This window comes from Pinus tabuliformis, chromosome 1_2, assembly GCF_031772625.1.
Source record: "Pinus tabuliformis cultivar Carrire ecotype Pingquan chromosome 1_2, CPIR1, whole genome shotgun sequence".
NCBI lineage: Eukaryota > Viridiplantae > Streptophyta > Pinopsida > Pinales > Pinaceae > Pinus > Pinus tabuliformis.
Genome location: NC_142298.1, coordinates 1,050,796,849 through 1,050,821,945, shown reverse-complemented (window position 1 = coordinate 1,050,821,945; position 25,097 = coordinate 1,050,796,849). Strand labels below are relative to the sequence as shown.

Below are 25,097 nucleotides of genomic sequence, written 5' to 3'. Positions count from 1 at the left end.
AAAAGTGGGCGGAGGGAAAAATAGCTATGTATAAGAAAATCAATATGTTCAATTGAATACTCAATTAAAAGTGAAACTCTAAAGACATTTATAACTTATAAATTACCTATAACTAACAAATTCACCAAATATTGCAAAGAAAATGTCATAAGTGGATAGCATATGGAAGAAGAAGAAGAAGGGACTTGGAACCCTTGTACATCCTGGCATGCCTTAGCACTTGACGCGTCTTAGCTTGTTTGACATGTCTTCGTACTATCTGGCACATGTTAGCATGCCCTATCATTGCTTAACACACCTTGGTAGTCATGACCTCACAACTAGGATTACATTTTTCCATGACATGAGAACCTTACATTCACTAGAACACCTTGGCACTCCCTAGTTGTCATGCCCTCTGTTATCCTCCACAATTTATGAGGTTGATGAAGAGATGACGAAGGTAACCACACATCAAGCTTTTTAGTTTTGTAGCTAGCCTACCAAACCAGAGAGAGCTCTTTCCTTTTTCTTTTTCTATTTCTTTCGCTCGAGTGTTATTGTTCTCCTATTTCTTCAATTTTGCTTCTTACGTCCAAGAATATCGATTTCCTCTTCTGAAAGTGAAAGAAGATGCAATGCAAAGTAAACTATAAATACGATGAACAATAGAATATAAACTAAAGTAAACTATAAAATATGTATACAACTTATACCTCAACATCAGCATTAATGTCTACCATTTTTCTCTATAAAATCAAGAAACTCAAACAAATTTTCTTCAGTGGGGCGATAGTGGCCACCATGTGGCTAGATGACTTGTATAAACAAAGAAAATAAAATGTCACCATAGAAAAGAACACCTTATAAACTTAGCATTCAACCTTCAGGAAAATTTTGAGCACAAGCATGTTAACTAAGTTACATACTAAAAAGCTCAGGTTGTAGATAACTTTTGAAAACAAATGGAAAGAAAAACAAAACATGGTCAATAACAAAGTCAATATACTAACTCATGAGTTTAGCATTCATCCCAACAAGATCACATGGGAGAGCATCAAAAACTAATTCTCATTCATCCCAATAAAGATCACATGGGAGAGTATCAAAAACTAATTCTCATTCATCCCAACAACATCACATACTATCTCCTTCACTCTTTCTTCACTAAGTTTATGATTTAGCATGTTGCGAAACAAGATAGAACTTTTTTTGAATTCAAACTTTTGTGATCCATATTTTGTAAAATGAAATCATTTTGATAAAAATCACAATGGAATTTTAATGTCTACGCCTTTATAGACATTGATGCTTTTTTTTAATTCAAACTTTTGTGATCCATATTTTGTAAAATGAAATTATTTCGATAAAAATTACAATGGAATTTTAGTGTCTAAGCCTTTCTAGACATAGAGTGTGGTTCATAGCCAGAACTAAAATGGAAAGTCTGATTTGGGCAACAGAATAAATATTAAAAGCGATGCACATAGAATTGAGTCAAACAGTTAAAATAAAACAATCATAAATAATATACTAGAAACTAAATATTGTTCAAAAATATAATATTAATAAATATTGAGCTAAAATAATTAATAATAATATCAAGAATGAAGCTAAAATTAGACTGATAAAAAATATAATGATTAAATCAAGTAAAACATAACACTACATGTTACAAGGTCAAAACAAATATATATATATATATATATATATATATAGATATATATATATATAGATATATATAGATATATATATATATATATATATATATATATATATAATAAAATAACAATAAAAGCTAAACAAAATTAATTGAAAACCGAGTGTTAGGTTCCTATACCAATAGGTTTCATTTTTCATGATTAACACTGGAAGAGCCAAATATGTTCATCCTTTCATGCTGCAAAGGTTCCATATTTTGCGAAACAAATGAAGAAAATTAAAAAATGAAAAGAGGGTGTTCCCTAAAAGAAAAATCAAAGGGCAAAAAGAGTAAATTGGTCAGAAAAAATAATAGAAATGAACCCCAAACCAAAAGACCAGGAAAGTGGCCAGTCAAAATGCCACTGCTATCTTATTTGCAAGTTCACAATGTGCAAATACTGTTGCTTATCACACTTGATGGATGGCCCAACAGTTCAATCTGGACCACTCCATATTTAAATTTGTTGTTGTAGAATAGAGAATGAATATTTTTCCAAACAGTTCAAGCTTGGCAGATGAGTAGATAGGTAGAGAAATTAAGGAGCCCAACTGCTTAATCTGGGCCCTTGGAAGAGATAAGGGTAGATTTAGATAGGAGGGCAGTCAAAAGAAAAGAGGAAAATCAGGGTTTTCTAGTCCAAATGCACCCAATCAAAAGGAAGAAAAAATGCTAGGTGTATTAGGCTGGGTAGGTAGTGTGAGGTTGCAGAAACAAGGTTGTGATCCTTTTTTCCTTGTCAAGAAGGACTCATCTCATCAATGACACAAGTACCATGGCAAAGTGATTGCAGAACAGTGGAAGCATGACTAATTTCCCCCATCATTCCCCCAGAAATCTTTTACTAACATCCCCTCAAGGACCTTGGGATCTGCCCAATGGTCCTATTTCACTTCATTTTATGAGAAATGCTAAGTTAAACTTTGAGTTTAGTTAGTGAAAAGAAGCCACATTTCTTGTGTAAAAATCATTATTCCATACTCCTTTCATTTCCCTATGCCTAAGTTTTCACTCTATAAACTTAGCATTTATTCATGCAGTTTCATTCCATAAAGTCATATTAACTTTTAACTTTATTATTTAGCTCCCTCAATCATTTTTCCCACCCCTATTCTACAAAAAACTATATAAAAACCCAAAAAATACTAAATACCCTTTCCCTTGGCAACTATAGCCATACAATACAAAGTTTGGGGAATATTAAGTTCATTTGGGACTTTATATTAGCCCTTCCGCGTTCATAAGACCTTTGGAGTTTATTTAACTTCAGGTTAAATAAATAACCATGCTAAACCCCCGCACAAACCATACATTTATACCCTTCGCGCATGTATAACAAGGGATTCGTTTAAAAGTTTGGTTAAACGAGTAACCGTGCCCACCCGCATAACCACATAAACCCATAAATCCAAAGTTTTTACCCCCGCTAATATTAAAAACGTTTGAAAAATATGTGCGGGTCCCGTACCATATCCACCTGCCACCTACATTACCCATTCGTCGTCTGATCCCGCGCCGTAGATCTGACGGCTGGCGGCAATATCGCAAGCCCCGATCTGTCAAAGGTTAGCGTCCGGGGAATGGGCGGTATTTCTGCCATACCCCTGCCACGCGTCAATCTCTCAGCGTGATCAGAGCCCCCCTCTGCAAAACCACCCTGGGCCAAAGGCGGTGCGGGGAAAACCGCTTACCGCCCGCCACCTGCCCCCTTACGTCAGGGCCACACCACCATATGACGTCATATACACGTCGCCTCCCACTCCTCTGCAGTACTGCCACATCATCTGCTGACATCACCGCCCGGCCACCGTGTCATGCACCACGTCACCATACACGTCAGCTGCCACATCACCCTCCGTACCCACTACGTGCAAAAATTACGTCAAGATGAAATCATCATTAAAAAGCGCTAAAATGTCCAAAATTCATTAAAAAGTCGTGAAAACGACTATTTTGTTTATTTTCTATTGTTGCGCCTACGAAGAACATGCATGCGATTTTACGACCAATCCACCTCCTGAAGTTGCACAGTCCATCAACCTGCAAATGCGCTCCGTAGCTCGACTCCACAGCACGAGTCACCCCTGCTAACTATCCTTTGCGCCATAAAAGCAGGTATTTACCCATTTTTCGCCCGAAAACCCTGTTTTTTCCAAAATTCGCTGTTGAAATCACCTAAAGATCTATAATTCAAATCCAAAAGTGCTCCTGCCTATCAATCACCACCTTGTATTCACTGTGTAAGCTATTGATTCAAAGCAAACCGGCGAGAGGTGCCCTCCTCTCCAAATAGGCCCTTAGACCATATTTCGAGCCCGTTTCCGCCGGCAGAGTCTCCAAACTGCCCATGCATTAAGATAATTTATCAAAAAATCCTCTACAAAGACCACCATTTCCTCTGCATTCTACTCACAGGGCTTGCAATCTAGCAAATTCATGTAAACACCCTGCTAGACCCTGCAACATTTGTTTTTGACCATAAATTTTACAGAGTGAGGTCAATTCTAGATAAGCTCATTCTACAGCTCCCTGGCAAAGCCTTAGAGACAGTTTTCACCATTCAGTTGTTGAACAAATCCAAATTTCAAAATTACGAACATAGAGAATTTGAAGATGGCCACTCCAGTAGCCTTGAACATCACTCCTCTCAATGCACCTCACAAGGAACTTGAAGCATTACCTTTGGCTGATAGGGACCACTTAATTCAAGACTTGCTTAGTGACAGAAACCACCTGCAGACCTTCTGTCAGCTGAGAAATAGTTATTTGAGCAACAGTGACATTTATGGCATTTGGGAATCAAACTTGACCATCTACTTCCTCCCTTATGTCAATGTCTTCCCTGAAATAATTCGCCTCTGCTGTGAAAACTATGACCCAACTCAAAGGGCAGTCAAGTCTCCATCTGGGAGCATTCTCTTCCATATAACTCTTGACTCAATCAACCAAATGCTAAACTTCAAGCAGACTTAGCTTTTGGTCCCTTTTTCTATAAAATTCCTGCTTGATGAAGGTCCCAAACTCTCCAACTCAGAGATAGCCCGAATTGCCAAAGTATTCATGAGAGCAGACCGCCAGCCTACAGGGCCACCTCCTTTTCTCTATGTACATTTCAATGAAGTGGGCAAATTACTAGTAGATATGATCTCCTATGTGCTAGGTTTCAAAACAAGTGAACATATTGATCATACTATATTGGTCTTGTTGTCTGCATTTACCCCAGGACAACCCCCTGCTGTCAAATACAACTATGCCAAATTCATTGCCAATAAGATACATGACCAACTGCTGAAATTGGATAGGGAGGGAGTCTTCAAATACTCATCTTACATCTATCATCTATTCATGTATTATCAGCCAGACTGTTTCCAATGCCCCATCAAAAGATTGGACTCTAAAGGAGAAAAGAGGTCTGTGATTTTCTGGACCTCAGTCTTTCATGAAGTCCACAACTCCCCCTACTCTTACTGTGAGTTCATTGACCTGTTTGTCTATCCAGTCTCTTGTCTCTTGATGAGAACTCCTCCTGCTAGGCTATCCTATGACATGCAAAAAATATTGCAGCTTTCAAAGAACTACAAAATAGGTGACTGGTACTTTTACCAGAATCACACTGTCATTAGGATATATGGCAGTGAGCTTTGTCCCTACAGGCTGCCAAGATATGTGCCAATGAGACTGTTTGCCTTGGAATATTACAGGCCACTGATCAATTCAGATTTAACTCATTTTCATAGTTCCAAGAAAAAGGCTCGCTTGAAATTCAAAGACCAACTGGGCCCCTTTGTCATGAACAAAAAAGAAGGATGGCAAGATGCTGATCAAATATTGGGGGAGAAACTCAAGTTAAAAAGAAGTTTTTGGTGGGTCCCTTACGACCCAGATGGCTTTATCAATGCCAAAAAAATAAAATATAGGCTGTCAGCCTATGAACATTGCAAAATCCCACAGATTGAACAATTTGCTAACCAAGATGAGTGGGTGCAAGGTACACTAGTTGAAGAGTTCACTCAGGAAGAAATAATGGAGCAAAATGTCAAAGATTTGGAAAAGACTCTTGACTTGGATTCTTTTGAGAAGGTAACATTCAAACTGCCACAACAAGTTGGAGAGGGCACATCAACTGCTGCAGCTCCACAAGCTGCCCAAGAAAGGTCTACACCAGCAACAGGTATAACAAAAGGCAAGGAGGTAATGGATGCAGGGCAAGAAACCATGACAGAACAGCCAACTACTTCAAAGGAGCAGGATCAAGGGCAAGCCCCTCCACAGCAGACTAAGGCACCATAGATTCCAGCATTACAGACTCCTCTTAATGAGGAAAGAAGCAAGAAGTAGGACCGAGAAGAGACCACACCTGCAAGTGGGTCAACACAGCAACCAGAAGCCAAAAGACAGAGATTTGATCCTCAAGTTGAGGAGGAAATTAGTGAAGAAATCATAGAGAGTCCGAGGAGGGAGAGAGAAACTAGCTAGCAAACACCTACTAGCTCATTCCAGCAAGAGCAAGAGAGGAAACATGGTATGGAGGTGTCCTCCTCAAGGCAGTAAAGCAAGAAACCACCTGGTATTAAAGGAACTTTCATGGAAATCAAGACCCAAAATGAGTTGTTAAGAGTATAGCTGTATGATCAATTCCTCAAGACAACACCCTCCAAACAACAGAGATTATTGGCAACCTATGACTTTAAGGAGGAGAAAATGATTCTAAGTCATTTCAAGCCTAAAATAAAACAGCCACAGACAGCTGTAGATTATATAAAGACAAACCTGGAGGTCCTTGCCAAGGACATACACCCAATGGACCAAATAGAGCTACACAAGCAAACAGGTGAAATGGTCTATGCCACTCTAGCAGACAAGGCAATGCTGGCCCATCAATTGAAGGAATCATTCAAAAATACAAATACTCAATTGGATTTGGAACGAATGTCTTCCTCGGCTAAGGACAACAGAATAAAGACATTGGAGGAAATCATTGTGGAACTAGGGCATGATCCTAAGAAGGATGCCAAAGGCATCCAGGCCCTCATAAAGAAAAAAGAAGAAGATATTGCTGCACTTAGACTGCAATTGAGGATGTCCGCGACCATGCACCCTCAAACTACAGAACTTGTGCAAGAGAAAGAAGGTGAAGATACCATGGATCTGCTAATGAAGATGAATCAAAGAATAATTCAAATGGAGCAAGAGTTGGAGAAAGCATTGCAAGGCAAGCAGGGAGAGTCGACCTCCCAGCCACCTGAAACAGCTCCAACAGTTACCACTGTTCCTCCCACACAAGCAACAACAATTCCTCCTATCATCCCAGCATCAACAACAGCTACAGCGACCACAGATGCTTCAGCAGCAGCAGAAACAACAGCACCAGAATCTAGCATGAGTATGGAAGAGATGATGCAAGCAGTCAAGGAGCTAGAAGTTTAGGTGACAGAGGTGAAAGAGGCCAAAGAAAAGTTGGCCAAACTAGAAGTAAGCTACGACAAGTCCAAGATGACAGTAGCTGAAAAAAAAAGGGAAATAAAGGCCTTGAACGACAAAATAAAAGCCTTAGAGAAGGATCTTACTCTAGATAAAACTCTAGCTGAAATCAAGAAAATTTTGTGGGCCAAACTTAACTAGTCTATCACTGACCAATGGCAATCAATTCAGGCTATACATGAGCAAATAGAATTGATAGGCTTAGCTCAATTTGAGACTCAAAGGGCCAGGGCATCGCTGGGGAATATGCCGGAGCAGGCCAATAAAATGATTCAGTTCCTGAACACTCATACCAAAGAGCAGCTGGCAGCTCTGGATATCAGCAGCAGGACAAATACTAAACTGACAGTGAAAAGGGTGCTGACCTTGAGGACTTTTGCACAGACTCTAGAAAGAAAGTGCCAAGAAATGCAGGTAGAAATAAATGACTTCAAACTAAAGTTTGCAGCATTGCAGAGCAGAGGGTTACCCAGTTTATTAACCAGCGCTGGAAGACTGCTAAACCGTGAACAGTATAGTAACAGGATTAATAATTATGTTTCCAATCAAATTACAGCATCCTCAAGCACCTCAGAAGAAACAGGGCCTCCCTCTGGACAGAGCCTTTATGACAAGTTAGAAAATCTGTTCTACATTGAACATGAGATAAATCACCTATTTGAAGTCCAGCCCAACTTTTATAGATACACTGAAGCTAATGAAACACTGATTAAAATACAAAGACATCAATCGCCTACAGAGGATTGGTGGCAGGCAATGCTGGAGATTTTACCGAAGTAATTTGATTTCTATTCCTTTTGATTCAGCTACAGGTTAGCAAATTCAAAGGCACGGGCCACCTGTTAAAGTGAAAAAACAGTAGAAAAAGGAAGTCATATTGAAACTGCAGCTCATTAAAGACAAAACCGAGCACTGATGACAGTAAAACAGCAAGACAATAGGACAGAAAACGCAGGAAATGCAGAATAAAGACGCAGCCATCAGTCGACTCACTTAGTCTAGAAAGTCAAATATCTTTGAAAAATTGGACAGCTAGCACACCAACATTTACTGTGGCATTTATTTCTCTCATTTACTTCTTCTAAATAGTTGGTGATGAAATTTATTGCATTAAGACTTATCTACAAGATATTTTGTATCTCATTTTTGTATAAAGACCTCCCCATAAGATGTATTTGGGGTTGGTGATTTTCTCTCTGGACTGCGCTGTAAATTCTGAGACTGTTCTAATACAAAAGTTGTTGAAGTTCACTATTGCTGACCGTCTGGATGTGGATTTGATGTTCTGGGACCTGCTACAGAATTCCTGTGTCATTCTATGGATCAATAAGTTATTCTAAACTGTGTTTTATGTTTTCTGTGTTTGTAAATTTCACATATGTTCCATAATCTTGGTAACAGAGAAGAAGAATAGCCCAGGATTTGTTTAAATGCACCCTGTGTTCAATCTCTGCTATTAATTATGTTTTCTTCAGAATTAGTCATAAATATGAATTCTTAGCTGCTCATGTTTGCACTGATTCTTTCACTTTGAATATTACCTAGGAATTCTTTATTGCTCCTTGATAATATTCATGCACTTTCCCTCTACCAGCATAATGAAAGATTCTTGATTGCCTTTCATTCCCTGACTTCATTCCATCAATTTCCAGATTTGAAAATTGTTCCAAGACTGCCTATCTTGCTCTGTAGCATTACCATTTACCCAAGAAACACTTTCAGCAGTACACCATCATTGACTCCATTGCCCAATGGAATAGACTATTTTGGACTTGCATCTCAGCTCTGTCTGAAATCACCATCCAACAAATTTAAAACAAAACCTTGTGCATCATAACTAGCCTAAAATACTTCAAAACAAAGCTAAATTACAAAGAGAGAGCCCTCTCTGGTTGCAGATTGGCTAGAATCTGCAGCTAAAAGATTGGTTAGTGGTTACCTCGGCCGTATTCCCTTCAGGAGGCAGGGAACAACCTGAGTGATAACATCATTGGCGACTCCACTGGGGAATGAATGACTAATTGTAACATCTTTCCCAAAGATTTGATCAGTTTGCCTGTACCAATATTTTCAGAGGAAAGCCCAAAGCCTCCTACTTTCCAAAAGAGTTTGCTGTAAATATTGTCAAAAAACTGTGATCTTCAAACATTTCCAGAAATACCAAAACAAATTTAGAAGCTGGCTCCAAAGAAGAAAACTTGTTACACCAGGTCAAGTCCTGATCCAGATCCCCCAGTTGTTTTTGAAAATCCTAATTTAATCTCTAAGACCCTTAGAAAGCAAGAAAATTTACAGAAATCTGTTGATTTGGACCTTGATATACTTCAGCAGAGTCCTACAAAATCTGAGCTCACCCCTGGGAGAGCAGTAGTCCTTTCTACAGCCTCTCCTAGTTCATCATCTACACCTCAAAGTATCCTCTCCACTCCCCCATCCACTACACATATCTCCACCACTGTCCCTGTTGTTCCAGCTATTTTATTTCTTCCTGTTGTCCCATTTATCCCTGTAAATATGGCAAACCATTATGCTCCTCTACAGTTGCCTGGAAATCCAGGGGCAATGCCTCAGGATTATTAGATTAAAATCACATATTTTGATGGTACTGGCTCTTATACAGCCCACCAACACACTAAGAAAATGCAAGATTATTTTGAGAATTACGAAATTGATGATGATGATGTGAGGATGAAGATTTTTGTCCAAAGTCTAACTGGTGATGTAAGGATTTGGTTTAGAGCACTTGCTACAAATTCTATAGCTGATTCAGAAGCTCTTTATCAATCCTTCTTAAATAGATGGGAAAAGAAGAAAGACCCTTTACACATCTTAACAGAATATGACAATTTCAAAAGAGGCCCACAAGAAACTATCCTAGACTATTGTGCCAGATTCAACAATATTTATAATGCTATTCCTCAAAACCTTAGACCTCCACCTGATTTAGCTTTGATCAAATTCCCTGATGGATTTGATTCTAACATGGCATATCAACTGAGGGAAAGAGCCCCTCCAAGCTTAGCAGACATGCAAAATATAGCTGTTAGTGTGGAGGCAAACCTGATTGCTAAACGAAATCGGGCAAGAGCTGAAAGAAGAACAACTTTCAAAGAAGAACCTTCAGCATTTGAACAAAAACTTGATGCAATCATCAAAGGTATGGACAGACTTGGGGATAGGGTGGAAACTATTGAAAGGAAATCATCATGGGAAGGTCAACCAAGTAACACTGCAAGAAACCCAAACTTTAGAAAAAATCAAAATCCAAATGTTGGGAGGGTTGGCCCTGACCAGAACATCAGACCTCCATTTCAAGAAAACTATGCAGAAGCCTCAACATCTAGTGAACCAACAGAGGACACCCAAATCAATCTAATGGGATTAAACAGTGAGCAACAAATTTTCCTAACCCAAGATGACCAAGAAGCTCATAATTTCAATCAATTTCAAACCAAATCTGGAGAGTCATTTGATTTTAGGGAAGGCTATGATGCAGCAGTCTATGAGGTTCATAAACAGTACAAATTAAGAAGCAGAACCATAGATGTGCCTGAACCTACCAAGCTGAAGGATACCAAGCAGCCAAAGAAAACAAAAGATAAAGCTGTCCTGATAGAACCCTCTACTAAAACAGACCCAGACTCAAAGGAAGTCACTGTGGAAGATATATCAGACTTACAGCCTTCAAAGAACCAGTCATTCACATCCCATTCTTCAAAAGAAAATTTGAATCACCCTCCTGAAAATAATTTCAAATCAGATGTACCTCAAAACAGCACTTATGATCAAGAGAAGGTCACTAAAAATACAAAAAAGAAGGAAAACTTTGTTGGTTACAACACAAAAATTCAGATAGAAAAACCTTTTAACTTAGAAATAGAAATTGGCAAGCTGAAAATAGCTATTCCTCTGTCTGAATTGGCTAAACATGAAGTTTACAGACAGCAAATCAATAGGTCACTACAAATACCAGAGAATAGGGATGCAATCAATGTTCTAGATGATCAACCAGAACTGATTTTTGGTCCTGAAGTCAATGGTAAAGCAGTAGATGGAGGAATTCCTCCATTCTATGTGAGCTTAAACATTCATGACAAAGTGTTGCATAATGCAATGTTTGATTCGGGAGCTTCCCATAACCTAATGCCTAAATCTGTGATGGAGAGACTAGACCTAGATATCACAAGGCCATACAAAGACTTGTTCTCATTTGATTCCAGCCAGGTCAGGTGTCTAGGCCTAATCAAAGACCTTTGTGTATCTTTAGTCCAATATCCAGCGAAAACAATCTTGATGGATGTGGTGGTAGCTGATATTCCACCTAAGTATGGTATGCTTTTATCAAGATCTTGGGGTGCAAAACTCCAAGGATCTTTGCAACTAGACATGTCCTATGCCACTATTTCAGTCTTTGGCCAGCCAAAGAGATTATACCGAGAAACATTAATGAAATATGTGGTTAGCAGTCAAGAGAAACCCCAAAACTTCCCCATCTATTCAATGCATTCCGATATGGATTCATTCATTTTATATAATGCTGGGATGTGTCCCAAGACTGATGTCAAACTCCTAGAAATAGCACAAACACAAAGCATGAATGAACAATCTAGTGCCCAAGATCAAAAAATTGTTGATATAATTGATGTAACAAATGAACAAGACATATCATATGAGCTACAAAAGCCAAATCTGCCCACTAAACAAGCTTCCAAACTCTTAAGGCTAGTCATAACCAAGAAATCTTATGGTACTTAGAGTTTGATGGCTCTGTGAACAAATTAAGAGCAGGAGCAGGGGTCTGGACACACAATATGCAAAATCACCATGCTGAAGGTCATGCATATAGGTTAAATTTCAGATGCACAAATAATATGGCCGAGTATGAAGCCCTTTTGTTAGGTCTCAAGCTCATTAAACATCTAGGTGCAACCAAGGTTTCAATTCTAGGGGATTTAGATTTGATTATCCAGCAAATGAAGGGAAATTTTGTTACAAATGATCTCAGGTTGAGGGCTTACAGAGGGGCAGCCATTGAAATACTTAACACTTTCTCAGAACCTCAACTCACCAAAATTCCTAGAAAGTACAATTTACATGCACATAGATTGGCAGCTTTTGCTAACACTTGCAAGCTACCATTTGAACCCAACCACCACTTCACTACTGAAATCAAACATAGGCCTGTTGTCCTAGATAATGTCAAAAATTGGCAGGTCTTTGAAAATGATACACAGATAAATAATTTCCTCACTTTGAAAGAGGAATTCTCAAGTATAAACATTGACACAAACACCATGGATGAACAACAACAAATAGACAAAAGTGAGCAAAGTATATCAGCTGAAACAGCAAATCTAATCCTGCATCCAACAACTTTTGACTGTAAAAAATTACAAGAATTAAAGCAAATGGACTTTGACGAAATGACTGAAGGACAATCTGAAGTAATTGAACTAAAGGATAATTTTCTGCCCACAGGCTTAACTCTTTTGGAGGACATATTTGATTCAAATGATATCCCAAGAAAGCCAAAAATGCAACCACTGAATGCTGAAATTGAGGACTGCAACATTGGAACCACAGAAAATCCCAAAATGGTAAAACTGTCCAAAACATTACCTGCTGATCAGAAGTTGAAATACATTGAGTTGTTTAAAGAGTTCCAAGATGTCTTTGCCTGGAGTTATGAAGACCTTAAGTCCTATGACACTTCGGTCATCCAACATACTATACCTTTGAAAGAGAATCAAAAACCTTTTAAACAAAAGCTTAGAAGGGTAAATCATGTCCTCCTTCCCCTCATTGAAAAGGAAGTTAAACGAATGTATGAAGCTGGAATCATTGCACCTATCAGGTTCTCAGAGTGGATTTCAAATCTAGTGCCTACAAGGAAGAAAATCGAGGAGATAAGGTTGTGTGTTGACTTAAGAAATTTGAATACAGTCTCTCTTAAATACCACTACCCCTTACCAAAAATGGATCATATCCTACAAAGGGTAGTAGGAGCCTCTAGGATCTCACTGCTAGATGGATTCTCAGGATTTAATCAGATTTTAGTCCACCCGGATGATCAAGACAAAACTGCCTTCACAACACCTTGGGGAACCTTCAAATATGTCAAAATGCCTTTTGGACTCAAAAATGCAGGGGCCACATTTCAAAGAGCAATGGACATAGCCTTTGCCAAAGAGATCCATGATTTCTTGGTCATATACCTTGATGATCTCACTGCTTTTTCAAAATCAGACCAAGAACATCTAGAGCATTTGAGACAAGTGTTCCTAATTTGCAGAAAATATGGCATATCGTTGAACCCAAATAAGTCATTGTTTGGCCTAGAAGAAGGTAAACTCCTAGGTTACATAATCTCAAAAGATGGCATTAGAATTGACCCGGATAGAACTCAAGCTATGCTCCAAGTGCCTCATCCAAGAAACATTAGAGAACTGCAAGCTTTTTTAGGAAAGATCAATTTCCTAAGGAGGTTTATTCCCAATTTGGCCGAGCTGATAAGACTGTTGAATAATATGCTGAAGAAATATTCTAAAGTCAAATGGACAATGGAAGCTAAACAGGCCTTTGAGGATATCAAAACAGCTTTAACAAGAACACCAATCCTCACAAGCCCCAAGTTTGATAGAGATTTCATGATCTTTTCCTTTGCCTCTGAGCATACTATTGCTGCTGTCCTATTACAAAAGGATGACCAAGGATGTGAGAAGCCCATTGCTTTTTTCAGCAAAGCACTTAGAGATGCTCCACTCAAGTATCAAATCATGGAGAAACAAGCTTATGCCCTTGTAAAAGCCATCAAGGATTTCAGAGTTTATATCTTGTATTCACATGTCATTGCTTATGTTCCAGATGCTGTGGTCAAAGACATTCTGACTCAAGAAGGAATTGAGGGTAAAAGGGGCAAATGGATAGCCAACATCTTAGAATATGACATTGAAATCATGCTTACAAAACTCATAAAAGGACAAGGATTAGCCAAACTGATGACTGAAACCAATTTTCACGCCCTCGACATCAATGAACTAGATAACGAACAGGAGATGGCGACTCCACAGATCAATCAAGCCTTTTTACAATCACCTTGGTATGCTGACATATGTTTTGTATTGTTAAACTTGCAAGCTCCTCCAGGGTTATCCAGGACTAAAAAGAGATTCTTAAAAATGAAGGCATCAAAGTTTTGTATTATAGACAATGTTTTATTTTGGAAAAATCATGAAGGTATTTTGCTTAATTGTCTAACATTGAATGAAACTGACAAAGTCCTCAAGGAATTTCATGCAGGGGACTGTGGTGGACACTTGTATTGGAAATCAACAGCTGATAAAATCCTAAGAGCTGGATTTTATTGGCCCTCCCTGTTTGTTGGTGTAAAAAAATTTGTAACTTCTTGCCATAAATGCCAGATCTTTGAAGGCAAGAAAAAGCTGCTGCCTTTGCCCCTCAAACCCATTTCAACTAAAAGACCATTTCAACAATGGGGTTTAGACTTCATTGGGGAAATCCACCCTTCCTCCTCTAGCCAACGCAAGTGGATTCTGACTACCAAAGACTACTTTACCAAGTGGATAGAATTTGCCCCTTGCAGACAAGCCAATGACTCAGTCATCATGCAATTCTTAGAATCCAATATCCTTTTTAGATTTGGCTGTCCAGAAAAAATTATTACTGACGATGCTGCTGCCTTTAAATCCAAGAGAATGATCACTTTTTTCCATAAGTACCACATTACCTTGGGCCATTCCACAGCCTATTACCCCCAAGGTAATGGCCTAGTCGAATCCTCCAACAAAAGCCTCATCAACATCATCAAGAAAGTCTTGGAGGAGAATAAAAAGAATTGGCATAAAAAAACTTGTAAATGCCCTATGGGCAGACAGGTTGACCACCAAAAGGTATATTGGAACAAGCCCATATCAATTGGTTTATGGAATGGAAGAAAGATTCCCTTCCTCTTTTGGAATCCCAGTGATAAAGTTGCTGCAAGAAATACAGGCAGAACCTAATGATATTCAGAGAAGGATCAATCAAACTATTCATTTGCAGCAGACTAGAGAGGAAGTATGTCAGAGAAGTCAGGTTCTACAAGAGAAACTGAAAAGGATGTTTGATAAAAGAACCAAAGCAGAGGATTTCTTCATTGGGGACAAAGTTTTAAGGTGGGATTCTAGAAGAGAGGATAAAGGGAAACATGGAAATTTTGATTTTCTTGGGAAAGGACCTTATGTCATTCAGGTTGTACAAGGAAAAAACACCTATTTTTTGAAGAGTTTGGATGGCACAGAAGCTGATGATGGGCCAGTAAATGGTTGAATGCTGAAACATTATTTTGACCCTGTTTCTTGAAAAAATCAGCACTGTAGTTTGTACATAATAGTGTGTTCTTTCTGCAAATGTATTACAGCAATATGATAAGGATTAACATGCAGCAAATTTTGAGGGAAAGACAAGGAATGGTACCACCTTTTTGTGTATATTTTCAATTTACCGGAACAGATCAAAAAGAAAGCTTGGAAGTTGTGAAGATGGTGACTAAATATTCAGATAGAGTAACCTAAACAGAGCTGCAACTTAGTGAATGAATGCATGAGAAACACTCAAATTCTGCAGAAACACCATTACAACAAAGGAGGAGTTTCAGATTACAGCAAGAGTTGTAAATAAGGCCATCTCACCTGCTGTTCTTGGCTTTCACCAGGAAAAGCCATCCCCAAGTGGAGCCACTGCTAGGTACCTATACCAATAGGTTTCATTTTTCATGATTAACAGTGGAAGAGCCAAATATGTTCATCCTTTCATGCTGCAAAGGTTCCATATTTTGCAAAACAAATGAAGAAAATTAAAAAATGAAAAGAGGGTGTGCCCTAAAAGAAAAATCAAAAAGCAAAAAGAGTAAAATGGACCCCAAACCAAAACACCAGGAAAGTGGCCAGTCAAAATTCCACTGCTATCTTATTTGCAAGTTCACAATGTGCAAATATTGTTGCTTATCACACTTGATGGATGGCCCAACAGTTCAATCTGGACCACTCCATATTTAAATTTGCTGTTGTAGAATAGAGAATGAATATCTATCCAAACAGTTCAAGCTTGGCAGATGAGTAGATAGGTAGAGAAATTAAGGAGCCCAACTGCTTAATCTGGGCCCTTGGAAGAGATAAGGGTAGATTTAGATAGAAGGGCAGTCAAAAGAAAAGAGGAAAATCAGGGTTTGCTAGTCCAAATGCACCCAATTCAAAGGAAGAAAAAATGCTAGGTGTATTAGGCTGGGTAGGTAGTGTGAGGTTGCAGAAACAAGGTTGCGATCTTTTTTTCCTTGTTAAGAAGGACTCATCTCATCAATGATAAAAGTACCATGGAAAAGTGATTGCAGAACAGTGGAAGCATGACTGATTTCCCCCATCATTCCCCCAGAAATCTTTTACTAACAACCCCCTAAGGACCTTGGGATCTGCCCAATGGTCCTATTTCACTCCATTTTATGAGAAATGCTAAGTTAAACTCTGAGTTTAGTTAGTGAAAAGAAGCCACATTTCTTGTGTAAAAATCATTATTCCATACTCTTTTCATTTCCCTATGCAAGTTTTCACTCTATAAACTTAGCATTTATTCATGCAGTTTCATTCCATAAAGTCATATTAACTTTTAACTTTATTATTTAGCTCCCTCAATCATTTTTCCCACCCCTATTCTGCAAAACACTATATAAAAAACCAAAAAATACTAAATACCCCTTTCCCTTGGCAACTATAGCCATACAATACAAAGTTTGGGGAATATTAAGTTCATTTGGGACTTTACATTAGCCCTTCCACGTTTATAAGACCTTTGGAGTTTATTTAACTTCAGGCTAAATAAATAACCACGCTAAACCCCCGCACAAACCATACATTTATACCCTTCGCGCATGTATAACAAGAGATTCGTTTAAAAGTTTGGTTAAACGAGTAACCGTGCCCACCCGCATAACCACATAAACCCATAAATCCAAAGTTTTTACCCCCGCTAATATTAAAAATGTTTGAAAAATATGCGCGGGTCCCGTACCATATCCACCTGCCACCTACCTTACCCGTTTGTTGTCCGATCCCGCGCCGTAGATCTGACGGCTGGCGGCAATATCGCAAGCCCCGATCTGTCGAAGGTTAGCGTCCGGGGGATGGGCGGTATTGCTGTCGTACCCCCGCCACGCGTCAATCTCCCGGCGTGATCGGAGCCCCTGTCTGCAAAACCACCCTGGGCCAAAGGCGGTGCGGGGAAAACCGCTTACCACCCGCCACCTACCCCCTGACGTCAGCGCCATGTCACCATATGAATTCGTGTACACGTCGCCTCCCACTCCTCTACAGTACTGCCACATCATCCGCTGATATAACTGCCCGGCCACCGTGTCATGCACCACGTCACCATACACGTCAGCTGCCATGTCACCCTCTGTACCCACTACGCGCCAAAATTACGTCAGGATGACGTCATCATTAAAAAGCGCCAAAAGCGCTAAAATGTCCAAAATTCATTAAAAAGTTGTGAAAACGACTATTTTGTTTATTTTCTATTGTTGCGCCTGCGAAGAACGTGCATGCGATTTTACGACCAATCCGCCTCCTGAAGTTGCACAGTCCATCAACCTGCAAATGCGCTCCGTAGCTCGACTCCACAGCTCGAGTCACCCCTGCTAACTATCCTCTGCGCCATAAAAACAGGTATTTACCCATTTTTCGCCCGAAAACCCTGTTTTTTCCAAAATTCGCTGTTGAAATCGCCTAAAGATCTATAATTCAAATCCAAAAGTGCTCCTGCCTATCAATCACCACCTTGTATTCACTGTGTAAGCTATTGATTCAAAGAAAACCAGCGAGCGGTGCCCTCCTCTGCAAATAGGCCCTTAAACCATATTTCGAGCCCGTTTCCGCCGGCAGAGTCTCCAAACTGCCCATGCATTAAGATAATTTATCAAAAAATCCTCTGCAAAGACCACCATTTCCTCTGCATTCTGCTCACAGAGCTTGCAATCCAGCAAATTCATGTAAACACCCTGCTAGACCCTGCAACATTTGTTTTTGACCATAAATTTTACACAGTGAGGTCAATTCTAGATAAGCTCATTCTACAGCTCCCTGACAAAGCCTCAGAGACAGTTTTCACCATTCAGTTGTTGAACAAATCCAAATTTCAAATTACAAACACAGAGAATTTGAAGATGGCCACTCCAACAGCCTTGAACATCACTCCTCTCAATGCACCTCACAAGGAACTTGAAGCATTACCTTTGGCTGATAGGGACCACTTAATTCAAGACTTGCTTGGTGACAGAAACCACCTACAGACCTTCTGTCAGCTGAGAAACAGTTATTTGAGCAACGGTGACATTTATGGCATTTGGGAATCAAACTTGCCCATCTACTTCCTCCCTTCTGTCAATGTCTTCCCTGAAATAATTCACCTCTGCTGTGAAAACTATGACCCAACTCAAAGGGCAGTCAAGTCTCCATCTGGGAGCATTCTCTTCCATATAACTCCTGACTCAATCAACCAAATGCTAAACTTCAAGCAGACTCAGCTTCTGGTCCCTTTTTCTATGAAATTCCTGCATGATAAAGGTCCCAAACTCTCCAACTCAGAGATAGCCCGAATTGCCAAAGTATTCATGAGAGCAGACCGTCAGCCTACATGGCCTCCTCCTTTTCTCTATGTACATTTCAATGAAGTGGGCAAATTACTAGTAGATATGATCTCCTATGCGCTGGGTTTCAAAACAAGTGAACATATTGATCATACTATATTGGTTTTGCTGTATGCATTTACCCCAGGACAGCCCCCTGTTGTCAAATACAACTATGCCAAATTCATTGTCAATAAGATACATGACCAACTACTGAAATTGGATAGGGAGGGAGTCTTCAAATATTCATCCTACATCTATCATCTATTCATGTATTATCAGCCAGACTGTTTCCAATGCCCCATCAAAAGATTGGACTCTAAAGGAGAAAAGAGGTCTGTGATTTTCTGGACCTCAATCTTTCATGAAGTCCACAACTCCCCCTACTCTTACTGTGAGTTCATTGACTTGTTTGTCTATCCAGTCTCTTGTCTCCTGATGAGAACTCCTCCTGCTAGGCTATCCTATGACATGCAAAAAATATTGCAGCTTTCAAAAAACTACAAAATAGGTGACTAGTACTTTTACCAGAATCACACTGTCATTAGGATATATGGTAGTGAGCTATGTCCCTACAAGCTGCCAAGATATGTGCCAATGAGACTGTTTGCCTTGGAATATTACAGGCAACTGATCAATTCAGATTTAAGTCATTTTCATAGTGCCAAGAAAAAGGCTCGCTTGAAATTCAAAGACCAACTGGGCCCCTTCGTCCTGAACAAAAAAGAAGGATGGCAAGATGCTGATCAAATATTGGGGGAGAAACTCAAGTTAAAAAGAAGTTTTTGGTGGGTCCCTTACGACCCAGATGGCTTTATCAATGCCAAAAAAATAAAATATAGGTTGTCAGCCTATGAACATTGCAAAATCCCACAGATTGAACAATTTTCTAACCAAGATGAGTGGGTGCAAGGTACACTAGTTGAAGAGTTCACTCAGGAAGAAATAATGGAGCAAAATGTCAAAGATTTGTAAAAGACTCTTGACTTGGATTCTTTTGATCAGGTAACATTCAAACTTCCACAACAAGTCGGAGAGGGCACATCAACTGTTGCAGCTCCACAAGCTGCCCAAGAAAGGTCCACATCAGCAACAGGTACAGCAAAAGGCAAGGAGGTAATGGATGCAGGGCAAGAAACCATGACAGAACAGCTAGCTACTTCAAAGGAACAGGGTCAAGGGCAAGCCCCTCCACAGCAGACTGAGGCACCACAGATTCCAGCATTACAGTCTCCTCTCAATGAGGAAAGAAGCAAGAAGCGGGACCGAGAAGAGACCACACCTGCAAGTGGGTCAACACAGCAACTAGAAGCCAAAAGACAGAGATTTGATCCTCAAGTTGAGGTGGAAATTAGTGAAGAAATCATAGAGAGTCCGAGGAGGGAGAGAGAAACTAGCCAGTAAACACCTACTAGCTCATTCCAGCAAGAGCAAGAGAGGCAACATGGTATGGAGGTGTCCTCCTCAAGGCAGCAAAGCAAGCAACCGCCTGGTATTAAAGGGACTTTCATGGAAATCAAGGCCCAAAATGAGTTTTTAAGAGTACAGCTGTATGATCAATTCCTCAAGACAACACCCTCCAAACAGCAGAGATTAATGGCAGCCTGACTTTAAGGAGGAGAAAATGATTCTAAGTCATTTCAAGCCTAAAATACCACAGCCACAGACAACTGTAGATTATATAAAGACAAACCTGGAGGTCCTTGCCAAGGACATACACCCAATGGACCAAATAGAGCTACACAAGAAAACAGGTGAAATGGTCTATGCCACTCTAGCAGACAAGGCAATGCTGGCCCATCAATTGAAGGAATCATTGAAAAATACAAATACTCAATTGGATTTGGAATGAATGTCTTCCTCGGCTAAGGACAACAGAATAAAGACATTGGAGGAAATCATTGTGGAACTAGGGCATGATCCTAAGAAGGATGCCAAAGGCATCCAGGCCCTCATAAAGAAAAAAGAAGAAGATATTGCTGCACTTTGAAAGCAATTGAGGATGCCTGCGACCATGCACCCTCAAACTACAGAACTTGTGCAAGAGAAAGAAGGTGAGGATACCATGGATCTCCTAATGAAGATGAATCAAAGAATAATTCAAATGGAGCAAGAGTTAGAGAAAGCATTGAATAATTCAAATGGAGCAAGAGTTAGAGAAAGCATTACAAGGCAAGCAGGGAGAGTTGACCTCCCAGCCACCTGAAACAGCTCCAACAGTTGCCACTATTCCTCCCACACAAGCAGCAGCAATTCCTCCTATTATCCCAGCATCAACAACAGCTACAGCAACCACGGATGCTTCAGCAGCAGCAACAACAGCACCAGAATCTAGCATGAGTATGGAAGAGATGATGCAAGCAGTCAAAGAGCTAGAAGTTCAGGTGACAGAGGTGAAAGAGGCCAAAGAAAAGTTGGCCAAACTAGAAGTAAGCTACGACAAGTCCAAGATGACAGTAGCTGAAAAAACAAGGGAAATAAAGCCCTTAAACGACAAAATAAAATCCTTAGAGAAGGAGCTTACTCTAGATAAAACTCTAGCTGAAATCAAGAAAATTTTGTGGGCCAAAATTAACCAGTCTATCACTGACCAATGGCAATCAATTCAAACTATACATGAGCAAATAGAATTGATAAGCTTAGCTCAATTTGAGACTCAAAGGGCCAGGGCATCGCTGCAAAATATGCCGGAGCAGGCCAATAAAATGATTCAATTCCTGAACACTCATACCAAAGAGCAGCTGGCAGCTCTGGATATCAGCAGCAGGACAGATACTATTCTGACAGTGAAAAGGGTGCTGACCTTGAGGACTTTTGTACAGACTCTAGAAATAAAGTGCCAAGAAATGCAGGCAGAAATAAATGACTTCAAACTAAATTTTGCAGCATTGCAGAGCAAAGGGTTACCCAGTTTATTAACCAGCGCTGGAAGACTGCTAACCCGTGAACAGTATACTAATAGGATAAATAATTATGTTTCATATCAAATTACAACATCCACAAGCACCTCAGAAGAAACAGGGCCTCCCTCTGGACAGAGCCTTTATGACAAGTTAGAAAATCTGTTCTACATTGAACATGAGATAAATCACCTATTTGAAGTCCAGCCCAACTTTTATAGATACACTGAAGCTGATGAAACACTGATTAAAATACAAAGACATCAATCGCCTACAAAGGATTGGTGGCGGGCAATGTTGGAGATTTTACCGAAGTAATTTGATTTCTGTTCCTTTTGAGTCAGCTACAAGTCAGCAAATTCAAAAGCACAGGCCACCTGTTAAAGTGAAAAAATAGCAGAAAAAGGAAGTCATATTGAAACTGCATCTCATTAAAGACAAGACCGAGCACTGATGACAGCAAGACAACAGGACAACAAACGCAGGAAACGCAGAATAAAGACGCAGCCATCAACAGACTCACTTAGTCCAGAAAGTCAAATATCTCTGACAAATTGGATAGCTAGCACACCAACATTTACTGTGGTATTTATTTCTCTCATTTACTTCTTCTTAATAGTTGGTGATGAAAGTTATTGCATTAAGACTTATCTACAAGATATTTTGTATCTCATTTTTGTATAAAAACCTCCCATAAAATGTATATGGGGTTGGTGATTTTCTCTCTGGACTGCGCTGTAAATTCTGAGACTGTTTTAATACAAAAGGTGTTGAAGTTCACTGTTGCTGACCATCTGGATGTGGATTTGATGTTCTGGGACCTGCTACAGAATTCCTGTGTCATTCTATGGATCAATAAGTTATTCTAAACTATGTTTTATGTTTTCTGTGTTTGCAAATTTCACATATGTTCCGTAATCTTGGCAACAGAGAAGAAGAATAGCCGAGGATTTGTTTAAATGCACCCTGTGTTCAATCTCTGCTATTAATTATGTTTTCTTCAGAATTAGTCATAAATATGAATTCTTAGCTACTCATGTTTGCACTAATTCTTTCACTTTGAATATTACCTAGGAATTATTTATTGCTCCTTGATAATATTCATTCACTTTCCCTCTACCAACATAATGAAAGATTCTTGATTGCCTTTCATTCCCTGACTTCATTCCATCAATTTCGAGATTTCAAAATTGTTCCAAGACTGCCTATCTTGCTCTGTAGCATTACCATTTACCCAAGAAACACTTTCAACAGTACACCATCATTGACTCCATTGCCCAATGGAATAGACTATTTTGGACTTGTATCTTAGCTCTCTTTGAAATCACCATCCAACAAATTTAAAACAAAAACCTTATGCATCATAACTAGCCTAAAATACTTCAAAACAAAGCTAAATTACAAAGAGAGAGCTCTCTGGTTGCAGATTGGCTAGAATCTACAGCTAAAAGATTGGTTAGTGGTTACCTCGGCCGTATTCCTTTCAGGAGGCAGGGAACCACCTGAGTGATAACACCGAGAAGAAGTCAAAGTCAAGAGTAAAAATATTAAAAATAATTGTGATACAAAACAATAAATAATAAAAGAAATAAATCAAAACAGAAAAAGACCAATAAAATTAAAAAAAAAAAAAAAAAAAAATCAAATTAAGAATATATAAATAAATCAAAATAAAAAGAAAAGAAAAGAAATAAATTATAATAGAAAAATACAATTAAAGAAAAAGTCAAACATAACAGAAAAGAGAAAAATATATAAAATCTAAGCTAAGAATAAAAATATATGGTAAAACAAACTTTTAATAACTCATTTATTATAAAATATAACATATTTTAAAAGTAAAAATACACGTGATTATTAGACAATAAAGAGATGAAATGAACCAAGGAGATAATAAGGAAATATAATTAAAATATAAATATAATAAATAATATGGTTAAATTAAATTAATAGAAGTTAGGATGAAATATTAAAATAAGAAAAAATAAAAAAGAATATATGATAAAAACTAAATCAATAAAATACATCAATTTTAATTAAGTCAATCAAATATAAAATTATCAACCAGATCTAATATAAATCAAAACAGAATTTATATAAAGATTATTAAAAATAAAAATAAAATATGAAATTACCAGCCAAAACCCCAATCTCAGAAAAATGAACATACCAGTGAAACAAGCAGGCAAAATAACAGTGAAGACCTTCATCCCTTGAAATTAGCTCATTTGAAAAAGTTAGGCCTAACATTAGACCCATTTTTTTCAGCAAGAATATTGAACAGAAGTTGCACTACAAACATCCACAGTAAAAAAACAAATAAAGAAAAAAAATAATGGAATTCTTAATATGAAAAGGGTATAAAGGAGGAACTAATCATTGAAGACATAAATGAATAGATCTACCAGATAAAAAGATACCCTCCACACCAGGAAATGCAAGAAGCCTTTTAACAAAACTATCAGAGCTGCAAAATATTGACAGGTTGTTACAAGCAATACATATGAAACTTTTTAATCAAAAACTAAGGGTTAGAACCTAAATATGTAGATCTTGTTTTAAACTTTTAAATAAACTTTTGCTACCTATCAATCCAGCAAAGAGTCAGGTCTTCTTTTTTAGCTACACAGGGAATAGTTTCAATTGCACGAAACAAGTGATCCTTCTCTTTAGAGTCCTTGATATAAGTCTCTAACAAAAGATTACACATTTCTGCACATAATTCAACAAAAATATCACATCATAAGACCATAGCCAACAATAAAATGCACTAATCAATTTAAGTTATAGAATACCAGTGGATCAAGAACAAGAAGAAAACCTGAAGGAATATTCTCACTTAACCTGGAACCCATAAAGTATTTTCACTTGCAATCTTGAACCGATAAAATGCACAGGCCTGCAAAACATCACAAAAAAAAAATTTAAGACATCAAATGTCGAGAACCCTGCCCTGCAAGATCGGAGTCAGTACTAAAAAAACAAACAAAATAAATATCCTAAATGTTGGACATGCACCTCATGAACTTAAAGTTCTTTCATGGAACAGCCTGCTAAATTCTCCAAAACAATCCTGTCAGAAGCGGCAAAGAAAGCCAAGCATGACTAGTGAAATGCCTTTAACAAGTGCCCAATCTTTCCCAGTGGGGAAGATCTTGTGAAAAATCAAGTTCCTTAGCTGCAAAAAAGCACCAGCCCCTCAATATATATACACACATTCAAGCAAACATGTTGTATTCATCCTTTCTAAATCCTCACTAGTCCAAAAACTAGCCTCTACCTTCTCATGCTTCATCAGAAACATAGAAAACCTCTGTGGGTTCTCTACCAAAAGGGGATCTTCGACAATAACCACCAT

The 25,097-nt window shown here is 38.7% G+C and overlaps 1 pseudogene; it reads right to left on the bottom strand.

Moving 5' to 3' along the window:
- Positions 1–555: 555 nt before the first annotated feature.
- LOC149209739 (ribonucleoside-diphosphate reductase small chain C-like) lies at positions 556–25,097 on the bottom strand (annotated as a pseudogene).